Here is an 18,443-nt window from a genome sequence, read left to right as displayed (position 1 = left end):
GGTACCCGCCTCTACTACTCCCTCTGGCAGCTTGTTCCAGACACTCACCACCCTCTGTGTGAAAAAATTGCCCCTCTGGCCACTTTTGTATCTCTCCCCTCTCACCTTAAAGCTATGCCCCCGACACTGTCAGTTTTTTTCACAGATGGGAGTTTTGCGCGGGTGGGGAGGAGCTGAACCCAAGTATGTCAGTGAAGCAAATTCGGAGTGCTCGGGTGCCATTGCACAGGGCATCCCAATTTGACAGGGAACCAGGAGACCTCCTCCCACTCACACTCCTCCCCCCACCCACACCATGGACATTGGACCCCCCACACCACCCAATCATTGGCAACATTGCTACCCACCACACACCAACACGGGGGCATTGGGGCATCAGAAACCTCCCAATGGGTCCCCTGGTGGACCCCCGACATGCCCCCTCTGTTACGACCGCTCTGCGGCCCATCCTGCGAGCCCCCCCCCCCTGCTTGCAGAGCTCCTCCCCTGCATAAGCCCCCGTCATTGTGAACACCCCCTTTGTCACAGCCCCACCCCCACTCAGGTCCCACCCGCACTTAAGCCACACTCTTGGCACTGCCCCGGCACACTTATGGTGCATAACTGGGCACTGCTAGGGTACCAAGTGGGCACTGCCAGACTGGCACTGCCCAATAGGCACTGCCCGGCCATGTCCCTGACCACTGGGGTGGGCTTCAATGGCCTCCGATATATCTCTCCCCCCCCCCCCCCCCCCCCCAGCATGGCCATGACACTGATCTCCACTACTTCAGGACCACAATATGGATGGCATCTTTCACTGTCTTTAGCTCTAGGTAGAGCCCTACCATGGACAGAGATAATGATGGATGCGAGGTATGTACCATGCACTTAGCAAAGGAGCGAGGGGAAAGTCCAAGGTGCGGTGAGGGATGAATATTGAAGCTTGAGATGGGGAGATGCTACATGCTGATGAACTAATTGGAAAGACCCACTCAGGCAGGAATTTGGCAATAGAAAGCCTGTGCCTACTATGTTTTTTTCCATTCAGTAGTATTAGAACTGCAGTTGAGAAACTACTGCAGGTATATTTCCTTAGTTGGGGAGTTAACATTATTGACCATTTCCCTTCTCCAATTTGAATTGGAGGACTCCACCACACTTCAGCACAATAAGTCTATGGTGAGCAGCAAAAGAGCCCAGTGCAAATGATTGAGGCAGAATTGGTGCAGATGGCTCTGGGAACAAAGTAGGATTGCTCACAGCACGACTAGGCAATAAAACCTCACCCTAGGTAACAACTCTGAGAGAATTCAATAGGAGCATTATTCACCCTGTAAACTGCCATTCTAAATATCACTTCTTAAAAGATTTAGCAAAGTAGGAGAACAGGCTTTGGAGCATTTCCAAATTAAACACATTGGATGACAGTTTTATGTTGCAGTCAACACGCGCACACACACACACACACATTTCTATCTCACTAGATATATTTTGGGCTATTTCAGAAGAAAGCATCACTTCTCCAAGGGTTCAGAGACACTCCCTCGGCCTGATGAATAAAAGGACCTTTAATTTCTCCCTCCTCTTGATGGAGTTTGCAGACCTTCTGTTCATCTGGTGGAACAACGAAAAAGGGATCATCACAATTGTATAATCACTGGTTTAGTGAGGGGTCAGAGGTATTGAATCAGTTCATCAGCAACAAAAACTCTAAACTTCACAACTTTCCTTCAGAACGTGCTTTGAGATGCAGCTGACCTCGAATGTGACTCTGTGCAACTAAAATACTGATTCACAAAAAAACACCCAAGACCAGTGAAAGACAGTCTTCTTTTGCATTGCTGAATATAAATAGGTAAGTCGTAAAAAGGTCATTGTCAGGTTGGTGTGGTACCGTATGAATCAGTCACAGAGGCATCGGCCGGAATTTTAACGGCATCCGCGCCCTGGAATCGGGGCAGGTGAAGCTCGCAGAACGGCATTCTCCCTTGGCCTCAGGTGGGATTTTACAAGTCTCGGGCTTGGTAAAATTCCGGCATAGAGTCATACAGTGGCCCTTCGGCCCATCGAGTCTATCCAGCTGTCCCCAGTCTATGGGTGGGATTTTCAGGTCCAGAAATTCCCGGACAAAGCCAACGGACCTTTTGCTGGTCTGTCAAATTTTCCTTCCCACCTGTGATGACTCCTGTGGTTGCTGGGACAGGAAAGTCCTGCCCATTATCAAAGATCTGGATGTGGGAACGAAATGTAATATTTCCAAGTTTGCTGACGACACCAGACTGAATGGGAGTGTGAGTTGCGAGGATGTTGCAAAGAGACTTCAAGGAGACTTAGACAGGCTAAATGAGTGGGCAAGAACATGGGATGTGGAATATGATGCAGAAAAAGGTGAAGTTATCCACTTCGGTAGAAAAAATAGAAATGCGGAACATTTTTTAAATGGTGAGAGATTGGGAAGTGTTGATGTCCAAAGAGACCTGGGTGTCCTTGTTAATAAGTCACAGAAAGCTAACATAAAGATGCAGCAAGCAATTAGGAAGCCAAATGGTATGTTGGCCTTTATTGCAAAATAATTTATGTTGATTTGAATATAGATGCCTTGCTGCAATTGGTGAGAACATATCTGGAATCTTGTGTACTGTTTTAGGCTTATTACCTAAGGAAGGATATATTTGAAATACAGGGAGTGCAACAAAGGTTTGTCAAACTGATTCCTTGGATGACGGGATTATGCTGTGAGGAGAGAGTGAGGAGACCGGGCCTGTTTTCACATTGTGACTTATAAAATTCTTACAGGGCTCGGCAGGGTAGAAGCAAGAAGGTTGCTTTCCCTGGCTGAGGGGTCTTGAACGAGGGGTCACAGTCTCAGATTAAGGGGTAGCCATTTTGGACTCAGATGAGGGAGAATAACTTCGCTCAGAGTGAATCTTTGGAATTCTCTACCCAGAGGCCTGTGGAAGCTCAGCCATTGAGTATGTTCAAGACTGAGATCAATAGTTTTCTAGATAGTAAAGACATGAAGGGATATTGGGATAGTGCGGGGAAATTATATGAAGGTAGAAGATCAGCCATGATCTAATTGAATGACTAGCAGGCTTGAGGGGCCGAATGGCCTACACCTGTTCCTATTTCTGATGTTCCTACTTGTCCCTTTTTGTTTGGCTGTCACATTCCTTAGATTGAAACAGGGAAATACTTCCAAAGTCTTTCATTGGCTGTAAAGCACTTTGGGATATTGTAAAGTTGTAAAAGGCACTATAATAAATGCAACCTTTTTCCTTCCTCAAGTGATGTTACCTCCCAAGGTATGAGTGTTTTGCACTTGCTGGCACGACTGGACCATTTACTTATGTGGCTCTTTGGACCTGTTACAGGGATCCTGATCTTCCTGTTGGCATTGCTGAATGTGGTGTACTGGGTCACACAACACCACGGTGCAGACTGTTCCTATTCACAAGCAAAGCAAGCTGACACAGGAGCACCACAGCCTCACGTTCTCAGGCAGGCCACACAGAGCAGTGACTGTCACCGGCCTGGCTGCAGCCTAATCCATGTGGTCGTGTGTGAAGTTCTGAGTTTAGAATTGGCCTATTTGTGAGCCCGAAGCAGTTCAAAGTGTAGACACCGTAGGGTTTGAAATTTTGGTCGGTTTAATATTCTTCTCATGAAGCAGCTAGATATAGCACTTGAGGTGAATGGGATCAAAAGTTATGGGGAGAAAGCAGGATTAGGCTATTGAGTTGGATGATCAGCCATGATTGTAATGAATGGCGGAGCAGGCTCGAAGGGCCAAATGGCCTCCTGCTGCTCCTATCTTCTATGTTTCTATATTTCTCTTTGGAATCAGCTTTGGACAGATGCGAAAGTGCCTTAAATATTATATAAGGCAGCTCAATTTAGAAAAAATAAGTGATTTATCATGGAAAAGAAATTAAATAACAATATGAGCTATAAATGCAGCCAACCAATAACCACATGGGTCAAATTGTGCAGCTATAACAATGGATCAAAGTGCCAAGATCCGTATATATACATCAAGGCCCCGATTTTTCAATTGGAACAGTAGTGGTAATCCATTAATTTTAAATGAGTTAGCACATTATAGCTCATATATCTCTCTCTTTCTTTCAGGATTAGCTAACATGTTGAATTTAATAGATTTATATATGAAAAGAAATTATCAGCATCAAAAATAAATTCAGTCTAAGGCATGAAAGCATGTGAAGCGAGGTTTGTTTTCACCTTCGCTGCTAGTTTCTCCCCTTACCTCGCTAAAGCCCTGACCTCTTATAGTTGTGACATGGCGCTGGGCATCATCCATTCATTCGCTCTGGCAGCATTCGTCAAGTTTTATCCCTGACAACAGTGTCAGACTGATATTCAGTCATGGGACTGGCCAGTTTACCCCAGTCCAACGCCGGCATTTCCACATCAGAATATTTTGGCTATAAATATATAACATGAATGAGATTTTCAGGCCAATAATCTGAAATTCAGGCATGCTAACTGATTTTGATACTGAAAATAATTATGCAGTGTCATTAAATTGTGTGCTCTTCATTTGTCCTTAAAGCACAATTGCCAAGAAAGTCACCGAGCGAAGTGGATGGTGCATGAGAACTTCTACACAATGTTGGTGCACTGAGCTGAAGCTTACTGTGATTTGGTGGTCAGACCTAATCTGCATTAAAATGGTGAGCTGCAGGAGCCTGTACAACATCAGGGAGGCAATGGTGTAGTGGTATTGTCACTGTATTAGTAATCTAGAAACCCAGAGTAATGCTCTGAGGACCAGGGTTCAAATCCCACCTTGGCAGATGGTGAAATTTATTGATGAAACCCATTGTTGTAAAAATCCATCTGATATCCTTTAGGGAAGGAAATCTGCCATCCTTACCTGGTCTGGACTACATGTGACTCCAGATCCACAGCAATTGGTTCACTCTTAAATGTCTTTTGGGATGGGCAATAAATGTTAGCCCAGCCAGTGACGCCCTCATCCCATGAATGAATGAATAAAAAGAAAAGCTCGCCAGTCTGGACCTCCAATGAATCGTTCTGACACTCAGCCAATGAAGGGGAGTTGCATTTTTATAGCACCTATCTCAGTACTTCCCAAAGCCCTTCACAGACAATTAAGCACTTCTGTTGTAATGTCGGAAGCATGACAGCCATTTTGTGCACAGCAAGCTCCCAGAAAGGGCAACTTGATAATGACAAGTTAATCTGATTTCGTGATGTTGATGAGGGATAACACTTGGTCAGGACACTGAGGAGTACTCCACTTAACTTCTATGAAAGAGTGCCATGGGAGCTCTTACGTCAACCAATAACGCGGCCTCGGCTAAACGTCTCATCCAAAAGGCAACGCCTTCGATGTTGTGGCACTTTCTCAGTTTCCAGTGGAGCGTCAGCCTAGGTTCTTAGTGCTCAAGTCTCAGAATGGGGCTTGAACCCACAACTCCCTGACTTGGGTGGGAGTGATACTAACTGAGCCAGTGCATATGATTGGATGATGGGAATGGAAGGCAAGGCTGGGCCAACAGCAATGATGGGGAGAGGCCGGCGTTGGACTGGGGTAAACACAGTAAGAGTTTTAACAACACCAGGTTAAAGTCCAACAGGTTTATTTGGTAGCAAATGCCATTAGCTTTCGGAGCGCTGCTCCTTCGTCAGATGGAGTGGAAATCTGCTCTCAAACAGGGCACAGAGACACAAAATCAAGTTACAGAATACTGATTAGAATGCGAATCTCGACAGCCAACCAGGTCTTAAAGATACAGACAATGTGAGTGGAGGGAGCATCAAGCACAGGTTAAAGAGATAAACCCAAGATCCCGGTTTAGGCCGTCCTCATGTGTGCGGGTTTATGTCACACTATCAGTAACCCCCACAGCTTGCCTCCTGGACTTGCAGAATCTCACTGGCTGTCCTGTCTGGAGACAATACACATCTCTTTAACCTTAATGCTCCCTCCACTCACATTGTCTGTATCTTTAAGACCTGGTTGGCTGTCGAGATTCGCATTCTAATCAGTATTCTGTAACTTGATTTTGTGTCTCTGTATGCCCTGTTTGAGAGCAGATTTCCACTCCATCTGACGAAGGAGCAGCGCTCCGAAAGCTAATGGCATTTGCTACCAAATAAACCTGTTGGACTTTAACCTGGTGTTGTTAAAGCTCTTACCAACAGCAATGCACAGTGCAGAAAGGAGCACTCCTTTAATATAACATCTCACTGGCAACTTCCAGCAGTCTCTTTAAAGTTGATGTGGCTACTGTCGACCCAGCAATGCCGAATGTAGTACTGACAGCGCCTTTGTTGAATTTGAGAATGGGATGCTAGGTATCAGGCTTCTTGAATATGCTAACCAGGGATCTACTGCCTGGATGCTTTACACCGTTGGAATTCATGGGAACTGGTCCCTCTAAGCTTATTCTTTACCCATTAAATGGGCACAATTCGACAACTTTCTCTCCCCACCCTACCTAAAAATACAAACTTTAAAACTGCAGCCTTTTCTACATCTAATCAGTTTTGCTGGGACATTTTATGCAGCCTTCAATCACTGAAGAAAGAGAGGATATATATGACACTGTTGCTGCAAAGAAAGATTTGCTGAGGATTAAACCTGAATTAACTGCATTTGGCTCCTGTTTTCAAAAGCATCCTGCATTGTCTTCTTTTTCATTCTAGTAACAAACTATTTTCGCCTCTGTCAGTGAATTTCTTTTCCGATTGTTTCCATTTAATTCCAATGTTCCTTCAATCGGAACACGAAAAAAACCTCAAAGCTGTTCATTAGCAGCTTTGACTCCAGCCATGCTCCAACAACAGAGTTTAAAGGCTCTCAGTGAGCATGATAGGAGCACATTGCCAGTCTAAGGACCATGTAATGGGGCAGAAGCAGGTTTGGAGCCTATAATGCTCCTGTCATTCTCCATTGGGATGTGGGGGAGGGGCAGATCTTCCATCTTTGCATCATGTGGGTATGTGAAATGGAGTTCTGGGAAGACACTAAGAATTGCGGCTTTTTTGTCCATAAAAGGGCCCAGCAGAACCTATGCCGGCAGGTCCCAGCATTTTGGCAGGATTGATCATCTCACCGTGCTAGTATTATAGAATCATAGAACCTACGGCATGGAGACAGGCCCTTCAGCCCAAACTGGCCCATGCCAACCAAAATGCCCATCTAAGCTAACCCTGCTTGCCTGCATTTGGCCCATATCCCTCTAAACCTTTCCTATCCATGCATCTACCTAAATGCCTTTTATATGTTATCAATGTCCCTGCCTCAACCACTTCCTCCAGCAGCTCATTCCACATATGTACCATATGTGTTAAAAAAAGTTGCTCCTCAGGTTCCCATTAATTCTTTCCCCTCTTAACTTAAACCTATGCCCTCTATTGTAGCTCCTGTTAGAGCCAATAACCTTTTGAATCCAATTGAAGGCCTCTGGTATCCCTGGTAGAGTGATAAATGTCCCATCTCCCCATTCTGTCCATGAAAGAGAGTGTGCCTGCCCTGAATATGCTGTCCTTTGCCTGCATTTGCAGCTGGTTGGGAGTTAGAACCGTACAATCATAGAAACATGATTCAGATGGTGCAGAAAGAGGCTATTCAGTGTCTGCACCAGCCACAAAAGAGAAACATTAAACTAGCCACTCATTTTAATCCTACCTTCCAGCACCTAGTCCGTAGCTTTGCAGGTTATAGCATTTCTGATGCAGATCCATGTACCTTTTAAATGAGTTTGAGCATTTCAGCCTCAATCACTAACCTAGGTAGGGAATTCCAGACACCAACCAACTAACAATGTTAGTCATCGATAATATAATTAAGAGAGCACTGTAAGCAGTTATTCTCCAGTCCTTTATCTTCCAGTGCATTTTTCTATTTCCTTTTAGTTGCCAATGTTCCCCCCATCCTCTGCTGAGGGTAGTTAGTTGCTGCTGCCGATTCTACAGCAGCCATTCTTCCTCTATCAATCTGAACAGTGGATATTGACAAACTATTCAAAAGTGAGAGCACTATAGTCAAACCCATCCTGACCTTGCCTAATGTCCAACCATGTACCCTGTTAAGTAGATATCAACTAAGAACAAAGAAAATTACAGCACAGGAACAGGCCCTCCAAACCTGCACCGACCATGCTGCCCGACTGAACTAAAACGCCCTACCCTTCTGGGGACCATATCCCTCTATTCCCATCCTATTCATGTATTTGTCAAGAAATCATAGAAACCCTACAGTGCAGAAGGAGGCCATTCGGCCCATCGAGTCTGCACCGACCACAATCCCACCCAGGCCCTACCCCCCACATATTTACCCACTAATCCCTCTAACCTACGCATCTCAGGACTCTAAGGGGCAATTTTTAACCTGGCCAATCAACCTAACCCACACATCTTTGGACTGTGGGAGGAAACCGGAGCACCCGGAGGAAACCCACGCAGACACGAGGAGAATGTGCAAACTCCACACAGACAGTGACCCGAGCCGGGAATCGAACCCGGGACCCTGGAGCTGTGAAGCAGCAGTGCTAACCACTGTGCTACCGTGCCGCCCCAAAGATGCCCCTTAAAAGTCACTACCGTATCCACTTCCACTACCTCCCCCAGCAACGAGTTCCAGGCATCCACCACCCTCTGGGTAAAAAACTTGCCTCGTACATCTCCTTTAAATCTTGCCCCTCGCACCTTAAACCTATGCCCCCTAGTAATTGACTCTTCAACCCTGGGAAAAAGCTTCTGACTATCCACTCTGTCCATGCTTCTCATAATCTTGTAGACTTCTATCAGGTTGCCCCCCAACCTCCGTCGTTCCAGTGAGAACAAACCAAGTTTCTCCATCCTCTCCTCATAGCTAATGCTGTCCATACCAGGCAACATCCTGGTAAATCTTTTCTGTACCCTCTCCAAAGCCTCCACATCTTTCTGGTAGTGTAGCGACCAGAATTGAACACTATATTCCAAGTGCGGCCTAACTAAGGTTCTATAAAGCTGCAACATGACTTGCCAATTTTTAAACTCAATGCTCCGGCCAATGAAGGCAGCGTGCCATATGCCTTCTTGACTACCTTATCCACCTGTGTTGCCACTTTCAGTGACCTGTGTACCTGTACACCCAGATCCTTCTGCCTGTCAATACTCTTAAGGGTTCTGCCATTTACTGTATATTTTCTATCTGTATTAGACCTTCCAAAACCCATTACCTCACATTTGTCCAGATGAACCTCCATCTGCTATCTCTCTGCCCAAGTCTCCAACTGATCTATATCCTGCTGTATCCTCTGATGGTCCTCATCGCTATCCGCAAATCCACCAACTTTTGTGTCATCCACAAACTTACTAATCAAACCAGTTACATTTTCCTCCAAATCATTTCTATATATTACAAGCAGCAAAGGTCCCAGCACAGATCCCTGAGGAACACCACTTGTCACAGCCCTCCATTCAGAAATGCACCCTTCCACTGCAGCTCACCTCTGATCCCATGCGACTTCATCTTCTGCACCAGCCTGCCATGAGGGACCTTGTTAAAGGCCTTACTGAAGTCCATGTAGACAACATCCACTGCCCTGCCCTCATCAATCACCTTCGTCACTTCCTTGAAAAACTCAATCAAGTTAGTGAGACATGACCTCCCCTTCAGTAAACCATGTTGCCTCTCGCTAATACGTCCACTTATTTCCAAGTGGGAGTAAATCCTGTCTCGAAGAATCCTCTCCAATTTCCCTACCGCTGACATAAGGCTCACCGGCCTGTAATTATCTGGATTATTCTTGCTACCCTTCTTAAACAAAGAAATGACATTGGCTATTCTCCAATCCTCTGGGACCTCCCCTGTAGTCAGTGAGGATACAAAGATTTCTCTCAAGGCCCCAGCAATTTCCTCCCTTGCCTCTCTCAGTATTCTGGGGTATATCCCATCAGGCCCTGGGGACTTGTCTACCTTAATATTTCTCAAGAACCCCAAAACCTCCTCCTTTTTGATCTCAACATGACTCAAACAATCTACACACCCTTCCCCAGACTCATCATCCACCAAGTGGGGGTAGAGCCTGGGTGGGATTGTGGTCGGTGCAGACTCGATGGGCCAAATGGCCTCCTTCTGCACTGTAGGGTTTCTATGATTTCTATGATTTCTAAGTCCTTCGTTTTGGTGAATACTGACGCAAAGGACTCATTTAATATCTCGCCCATTTCCTCTCCTCGCCCATATCAATTGATAATGGTTCATTTATTAGTGTCACAATTCAGCTTACATTAACACTGCAATGAAGTTACTGTGAAAACCCCCTAACCACCACACTTGGTGCCTGTTCGGTAACACTGAGGAAGAATTTAGCATGGCCAATGTATCTAACCAGCATGCCTTGCAGACTGTGGGAGGAAACCCGGGTCCCTGGTGCTGTGAGGCAGCAGTGCTAACCATTGTGCCACCATGCTGCCTCCTGTAATAGAATACTGTAATAGACAGCACTTGGCAGCACAAAAACAACTTGACAAGCCAGCTAACCGATGTGCATTGAATCTGTGGTTTTATTGATCTAGGTGGCTCAGTCCAAACCGTGTAGCAAACATATTAATTGAGAGAATGGAGAGCCCAAAATCATTTTCTATTCTTTTAAAAAGTAATAGCAGAACTTGGGACAGGAGCAGGCCATTTAGCCCCTCAAGGCATTCAGCTGGATGATAGCTGATCTGTATCCTAACTCGATCTACCCAGCATGGTTCTGTAACATTTAGTAATTTTCCCCAGCAACAATCTGTTTATTTCAGTGTTGACATTCTCAAATGGCCTGGCTTCAGTAATTTTTTTTTGGGGGGGGGATGACATTTCTGCTGCCCATTGTGTGAAGAAGTGCTTCCTTGCATCATCCTGAAATGATGCTTGTTCACCAGTTTAGGGAAAACACAACTAATTTATTTACAGGTTAAACTAAACCTCATGGCTGCAATCAGCTCCCAAGATGGCTCTGAGTACAGAAGCCCGCAGTTCATAGAATCATAGAAACCCTACAGTGCAGAAGGAGGCCATTCGGCCCATCGAGTCTGCACCGACCACAATCCCACCCAGGCCCTACCCCCACATATTATTACCCATTCATCCCTCTAACCTACGCATCTCAGGACTCTAAGGGGCAATTTTTAACCTGGCCAATCAACCTAACCCGCACATCTTTGGACTATGGGAGGAAACCGGAGCACCCGGAGGAAACCCACGCAGACACGAGGAGAATGTGCAAACTCCACACAGACAGTGACCCGAGCCGGGAATCGAACCCAAGACCCTGGAGCTGTGAAGCAGCAGTGCTAACCACTGTGCTACCGTACCTGCTTGATTTCCCCACCCTGCTCCCTGATTGATTCCTTGGATCATGTGACTCTTACTCTGTAGATTGATCCTTTAAGGGATACTCATCACGCTCTAATTTTAAGATTATGCCCCTTGGACTCTCCTATGAAAGGAAGTTCTTCCCTCCATTTACCCTACGGGGATAGGGCCTGGGTAAGATGCTCTAGGGTGGCACAGTGGTTAGCCCAGCTGTCTCACAATCCAGGGATCCGGGTTCAATTCCGGTCTCGGATGACTGGGGAGTTTGCATGTTCTCTCCATGTCTGCATGGGTTTCCTCCGGGTGCTCCGGTTTCCTCCCACACTCCAAAGATGTGCGGGTTAGGTTGATTGGCCATACTAAATTGCCCCTGTCAGGGGGATTAGCAGGGTAAATATGTGGGGTTACGGGGATAGGGCCTGGGTGGTATTGTGGTCAGTGCAGACTCAATGGGCCAAGTGGCCTCCTTCTGCACTGTAGGGATTCTATTGTTCTATTCTATCAGGTCCTAAAACATCTTTGAACACTTGTATCATCCCTTAATTTTCTATATTCAAGAGTGTACAGACCTAACTGATGCAACAAGGCTTCAAGATTTAACCCTTTCAGCCCAATAAAACAATGAGGAAGTAAAATAGAGATTTCAAACAAGTGAGGTGCTGTACTCCTTGCATTAGTCTCAAGCCATTTGATTTTATTGGTACCATGAACCGCTGAAGTCATATAGCCAAACATTGTGGCTTCTCACATTATTACCCACCTAATGAAAGAGGAAACTGTCCTTGGAACTAATTCCTGCAATCTTTCTATTTGAAGATGACCTAATTTCTGGTTTACTGAACAACCTGGTTTATCTTCGGCACACAATTATCATAACCGTACATCTCCAAATATTTGAGCTCAGTGGAGGGAGGGGGTGGATGGGGATGGAACCTAACTCACCTGGTGGAAAGCTGACAGGATCAGATTTTGCAGCCATTTTTGAAAGGCTTCACTGAAAGTGGGTGGAGTATAAGATGAGTAGTATATCCAACCTTATTCATTTCCCTCTGGATGGAAGACACGGTACCAATTACTCCCATTTTGAGCTTGAGCACAAAAGCCAAGCTGGCGTTCAGGGCAGTCCTGAGGGACTGCTGCACTGTTGGAAGTGCCAGCTTTCAATTGAGACATTAAATTCAGGCCCTTCCTGCAGGTGATCTTCTGACACAATTGGAAGGAAAGTATCCTGGCCAATAAGTATGCTCAGCCAGCAACGATAAACCAGCCGTTCTGGTCATTATTGAGCTGCTGTTTCTGGGAGCTTGCTGTGTGGAAGTTGGCTGTCACCATTCCTGTATTATAACAGTGACTATACTTCAAATTTACTTGCAAATCTGTCCTGATGAGTGCAAGACTAAAAACTTTGACAGCATGTCTCTTTTCCTCAACAGCAATCACGATGCCAACATAATGAAAAGGATACTGTTGTTCACTGTATCCAGTACAATTGTGACCTTTTCATTATCCTCCTTCAATTTTTATTCTCTTCTGAAGACACTAATTTAGATAGTTGCACAGAGATAAATGATCCTGGATCCCAGTATTGATCACTATCCAATGACATTGCATTGATGGTGTTGATCACCAAGGACTGCACTGGGCTGGCTGTGATACTATCCCATGTTAAACAGCCAAGCTAGCAATGAATGCCCAAACTCACTTGGATAAGACACCATGTTTGAATGCTGACATCTCCCCAATTCTACCATGAATCCCTTTGGGAAAGAAAGGGAGGAACCTATCAGGGGTTGCAAGTATTGGGAAAGCTGGGAAGATATCTGGAAAGGTGATATATTTTTAATATTCATTCGTGGGACATGGGCATCGCTGGCTGGCCAGCATTTATTGCCCATCCCGAGTTGCTTGACGGCAGTTGAGAGTCAACCACATTGCTGTGGCTCTGGAGTCACCTGTCGGCCAGACCAGGTAAGGATGACAGATTTCCTTCCCTAAAGGACATTTGTGGACCAGATTAGTTTTTCCAACAATCGACAATGGTTTTATGGTCATCAGTAGATTCTTAGTTCCAGATATGTTTTTAAATTGAATTCGAATTCCACCATCTGTCATGGTGGGATTCGAACCCAGGTTCTCAGAACATTAGCTGAGTTTCTGGCTTAATAGTCTAGTGATAATACCACTAGGCCATCACCTCCCCTTGAATATTAATCTGGTAAATGCTGAAGTAACCGCCGTGGCAAATGTTGGACTCCCTTCATCGGCTCCACGTTTACCAGCCAGGCTTTACTCTTCTTTGCTAACCTTTTCACAGAGAAATTTATGTATTCTTGAGATCCCTTTGATATGTTCCTTCAATAGGTGAGATAAGCTATGAAGGCTTGACAACCCATTTCAACACTTCATCTGACTGAAATAAAGCTCCAGCTCACATGGTAACTGATGCTTCCTTCCCAGTGCTGTTTGCTTTTCTTAGTGGGGGTATGAGCAGATGAGCGATTAGTTGTTGACACAAGGTGGGTAGCTCTTTAGGATTTGTCTTGTAGAGCTGAAAGCTCTCAGATTAGATAATGTCATTGTCAAAATAACCAGTTAAAGTCAGAGTTGCTGGGAGAAACACGATAATTGATTATGGTCAAACAAAATAGATTGGCTATCTGCTATTGGGTTGGTAGGTTTGACTGCAAGATGCCTATTGAATGACACACATTCCTTTTAACACCTGTCTGTATCGAGTTGTTAAGCATTGCTTTCTGCAGGAGAATGTTCAAACCTTTAAAATCCCTCAGTAGGTTGTACTTTCCAGGTTGCTGCTTTACAGAATATTGGCATTAGTCTGTGGCTGCCTGAATAAATGTTTTTTTAAAATTTCTCCCATGACTTCTTCAGCTTTCTGCTCCAAAACCCTGCTGCTTAATCCTCCCTACTTCCCGAAGCGACTGTTGCATATGCCAGACAGTGAATGTCTGTGCTGGGGGGAGGGGCTAACTCCTCAGTCAAATTCAGTCCGTCCCTCATCATTTAACCCTCTGAGCCCGACCATCATTTTGATGGAGATATATGACCACATACAAAGGCACAATCAGTATATGCATAAGAATGCACACATTCTGTTTTCTAAATCACTAACTTGCCATAAAGTAGTTTGGTAGTCAACTTAGATCTCCTTTGCAAAGTACCTGAACAGGGCAGCACGGTGGCACAGTGGTTAGCACTGCTGCCTCACAGCGCCAGGGACCTGGATTCAATTCCCAGCTTGTGTTACTGTCTGTGCGGAGTTTGTATGTTCTCACCATGTCTCGTGTGATCCCTCCGGGTGCTCCGGTTTGCTCCCACAGTCCAAAAGACATGCTGGTTAGGTGCATTGGCCATGCTAAATTCTCCCTCAGTGTACCCGAACAGGTGCTGGAGTGTGGCGATACAGGGATTTTCACAATAACTTCATTGCGGTGTTAATGTAAACCGAATTGTGACACTAATAAATAAACTTCAAAACAATATCACATGATTAATCCTGTGGCTTGCATGTCATGATCCATGAGTGCATCCAGTTGGCATTTGTACTGCCGGCAGCATGAGAACAGGCCCCAAAACTCAGCAAAACAATTGCCTTCAAATTTGCAGCAATATTATTATATTAAAAAGCACAGATCACGCCAAGAGATTTCAGGAGAATAATCTAATTGAGGGGCTCAGACAAGAGATTTATGACGTAAATCGAACCCCTCGATTAGATTACTGTCTCGTAATCAGTCCCAGCTTTCTGTAGTGCCATTTCTCTCATAACAGGATTATCTGTTCCAACAATGGTAACATATATTGGTGAATAAATAAATCAGAACAGGCAGAATCCTGCTGCATTTATCGACAAGCTGACATTTAGCAGAAACAGGCATCTTGATAATTTTACAGGCGAGAGATAGGAGTATATGTAAATGTAATTCTAATTATAAATAATTCAATAATTGAACATATCCCATCATTTATTAATTGCAACGTGTTTTCCTTGAAAGCTCAGTAGGTAAATGCATTCTCCAGACTGGAACTGAACTATGTGGTGAACCTAGCCCCAAAACTTGACCCCTGCTCTTTGCTGGGTTAGATGGTTGTAGTCAAGACAGTTGTAGGTGTAGCACAATTGGTCTCTGTGTTCCTGGGGCAGGCAAGGGAGGAGCAGTTTCCATTCCTCATCACAGCATAGCACTGCTGCCTCACAACACCAGGGACCTAGGTTCGATTCCCGGCTTGGGTCACTGTCTGTGCAGAGTTTGCCTGTTCTCCCGTGTCTGCGTGGGTTTCCTCTGGGTGCTCCGGTTTCATCCCGCAGTCTGAAAGACGTGCTGGTTAGGTGTATTGGCCATGCTAAATTCTCCCTCAGTGTAGCCGAACAGGCGCCGGAGTGTGGCACCAGGGGATTTTCACAGTAACTTTATTGCAGTGTTAATGTAAGCCTACCTGTGACACTAATAAATAAACTTTAAAAGGACACGTGTGAGTACTGGAAGAGAGAGCTTTGGCTCTCTCTTTGGCTCCATTCCTCATCACAGCACCATCAAGTAGATTGTTTATGCTCACAATCGTGCCTGAGGCATAAATAACTGGCACATTGGGCAAGATGTTGATGCCCATGGAATCATTCTCCAGCAAGGATTGGCTCATTTAGGAGAGAGGGGAAGAGAAACAAGAGGTAGGTGAATTAAGGTCTGTGTGATTGGCGATGCTAAATTGACCCTAGTGTCGGCGGGGGGTTAGCAAGGTAAATGTGTGGGTTTGCGGGAATCGTGCCTGGGTGGGATTGTGGTCGGTGCAGACTCGATGGGCCGAATGGCCTCCTTCTGTACTGTAGGAATTCTATGATTCTATGATAATGAACTGCAAGAGTTTTCATTCAGAGTGCATGCATAAAATGTATATTAAATGAGATTGTCTAGGAAAAGTTCCATCTGATTAGGGTCTATTTAAATAGATCAAAATTGACGAGAGGACGAGAGGGGGGAGTTAATAGTGGGAAATGAGGATATGGCTGAGTCTTTAAATAAGTTTTATGTGTCGGTCTTCACGGTGGAGGACACAAATAGTTTGCCAAATATTAACGATAGAGGGTTGGCAGCAGGAGAAATACTTAATACAATTAATGTTACCAGAGAGGCAGTGCTGGGTAGACTAATGGGACTGAAGGTGGATAAGTCCCCGGGTCCGGATGGAATGCATCCCAGGGTATTGAAAGAAATGTCAGAGGTAATAGTGGATGCGTTAGTGATTATTTATCAAAACTCGTTGCATTCTGGGGTAGTGCCGGTTGATTGGAAAACGGCTAATGTTACGCCGCTGTTTAAAAAAGGAAGGAGACAAAAGGCGGGTAACTATAGGCCGGTCAGCTTAACGTCTGTAGTAGGGAAAATGCTGGAATCCATTATTAAAGAGGAGATAGCAGGGCATCTGGATAGAAATGGTTCGATCAATCAGACGCAGCATGGATTCATGAGGGGGAAGTCGTGCTTGACGAACATGTTGGATTTTTATGAAGATGTGACTAGGGCGGTTGATGGAGGAGAACCGGTGGATGCGGTGTTTTTGGATTTCCAAAAGGCGTTTGATAAGGTGCCCCATAAAAGGCTACTGAAGAAGATTAGGGCACACGGAGTTGGGGGTAGTGTGTTAAAGTGGATTGGGGACTGGCTATCCGACAGGAAGCAAAGAGTCGGAATAAATGGGTGTTTTTCCGGTTGGAGGAAGGTAACTAGTGGCGTGCCGCAGGGATCGGTACTCGGGCCGCAACTATTTACCATTTATATAGATGATCTGGAGGAGGGGACGGAGTGTAGGGTAACGAAGTTTGCAGACGACACAAAGATAAGTGGAAAAGTGAATCGTGTGGAGGACGGAGAAGATCTGCAGAGAGATTTGGACAGGCTGAGTGAGTGGGCGAGGATATGGCAAATGGAGTATAACGTTGAGAAATGCGAGGTTATACACTTTGGAGGAAATAATAACAAATGGGATTACTATCTCAATGGAAACAAATTAAAACATGCTACCGTGCAAAGGGACCTGGGGGTCCTTGTGCATGAGACGCAAAAGCCCAGTCTGCAGGTACAACAGGTGATCAAGAAGGCAAATGGGATGTTGGCCTATATTGCGAAGGGGATAGAATATAAAAGCAGGGATGTCTTGATGCACCTGTACAGGGCATTGGTGAGGCCGCAGCTGGAATACTGTGTGCAGTATTGGTCCCCTTATATGAGGAAGGATATATTGGCATTGGAGGGAGTGCAGAGAAGGTTCACCAGGTTGATACCGGAGATGAGGGGTTTGGATTATGAGGAGAGGCTGAGGAGATTGGGTTTGTACTCGTTGGAGTTTAGAAGGATGAGGGGGGATCTTATGGAGACTTATAAGATAATGCGGGGGCTGGATAGGGTGGAGGCGGAGAGATTCTTTCCACTTAGTAAGGAAGTTAAAACTAGAGGACACAGCCTCAAAATAAAGGGGGGTCGGTTTAAGACAGAGTTGAGGAGGAACTTCTTCTCCCAGAGGGTGGTGAATCTCTGGAATTCTCTGCCCACTGAGGTGGTGGAGGCTACCTCGCTGAATATGTTTAAAGCGCGGATGGATGGATTCCTGCTCGGTAAGGGAATTAAGGGTTATGGGGATCAGGCGGGTAAGTGGTACTGATCCACGTCAGATCAGCCATGATCTTATTGAATGGCGGGGCAGGCTCGAGGGGCTAGATGGCCTACTCCTGCTCCTATTTCTTATGTTCTTATGTTCTTAAAATAATCCCCAGTCTGCATGCACCGTGTCCACAGAGATTGCCAAACAATATTGCTTTCTCATACAGCAGAATCTTACGGTTCAGTTGAAAAGAGGCAGTGACTGGTAATAAACTACATTTTGTACTCTTGTTCTAAAGTACCAGCTTACCTGTTAACTTTCTGTGGACCACACAAATCAACAATTAGGGAAGCACTATTCTCAGATTTATTGTCCAAGAATTCTTATGAATAATCACTAATCATTCTTTAACTGGCTGCTCTCAGCCACTCCTGCTCTCAAGTTCCCTTTCGCTATAATGTGTGATAATGCATTTTGAATTGTTTGATTGATAAGCCAACCATTC

At 45.2% G+C, this 18,443-nt stretch overlaps 1 protein-coding gene across 2 annotated transcripts in view; it reads left to right on the top strand.

Moving 5' to 3' along the window:
* LOC144506368 (actin remodeling regulator NHS-like) overlaps positions 1-18,443 on the top strand; it is a 529,732-nt gene that overhangs the window by 168,252 nt on the left and 343,037 nt on the right. Inside the window, exon 1 of one of the 2 annotated variants that reach the window (XM_078232383.1) lies at positions 1,711-1,837. The exons of the other annotated variant lie outside the window; for it this stretch is intronic. The gene's annotated coding sequence lies outside the window, so the exon portion shown is untranslated. Of the gene's footprint in view, positions 1-1,710; positions 1,838-18,443 lie in introns of those variants that run through there. 2 annotated transcript variants of the gene reach the window in all.

This window comes from Mustelus asterias, chromosome 17, assembly GCF_964213995.1.
Source record: "Mustelus asterias chromosome 17, sMusAst1.hap1.1, whole genome shotgun sequence".
In the NCBI taxonomy this organism is placed as follows: Eukaryota; Metazoa; Chordata; class Chondrichthyes; order Carcharhiniformes; family Triakidae; genus Mustelus; species Mustelus asterias.
The sequence above is the reverse complement of the archived record's forward strand: the minus strand, read 5'-3'. Positions and strand labels throughout refer to the sequence as shown.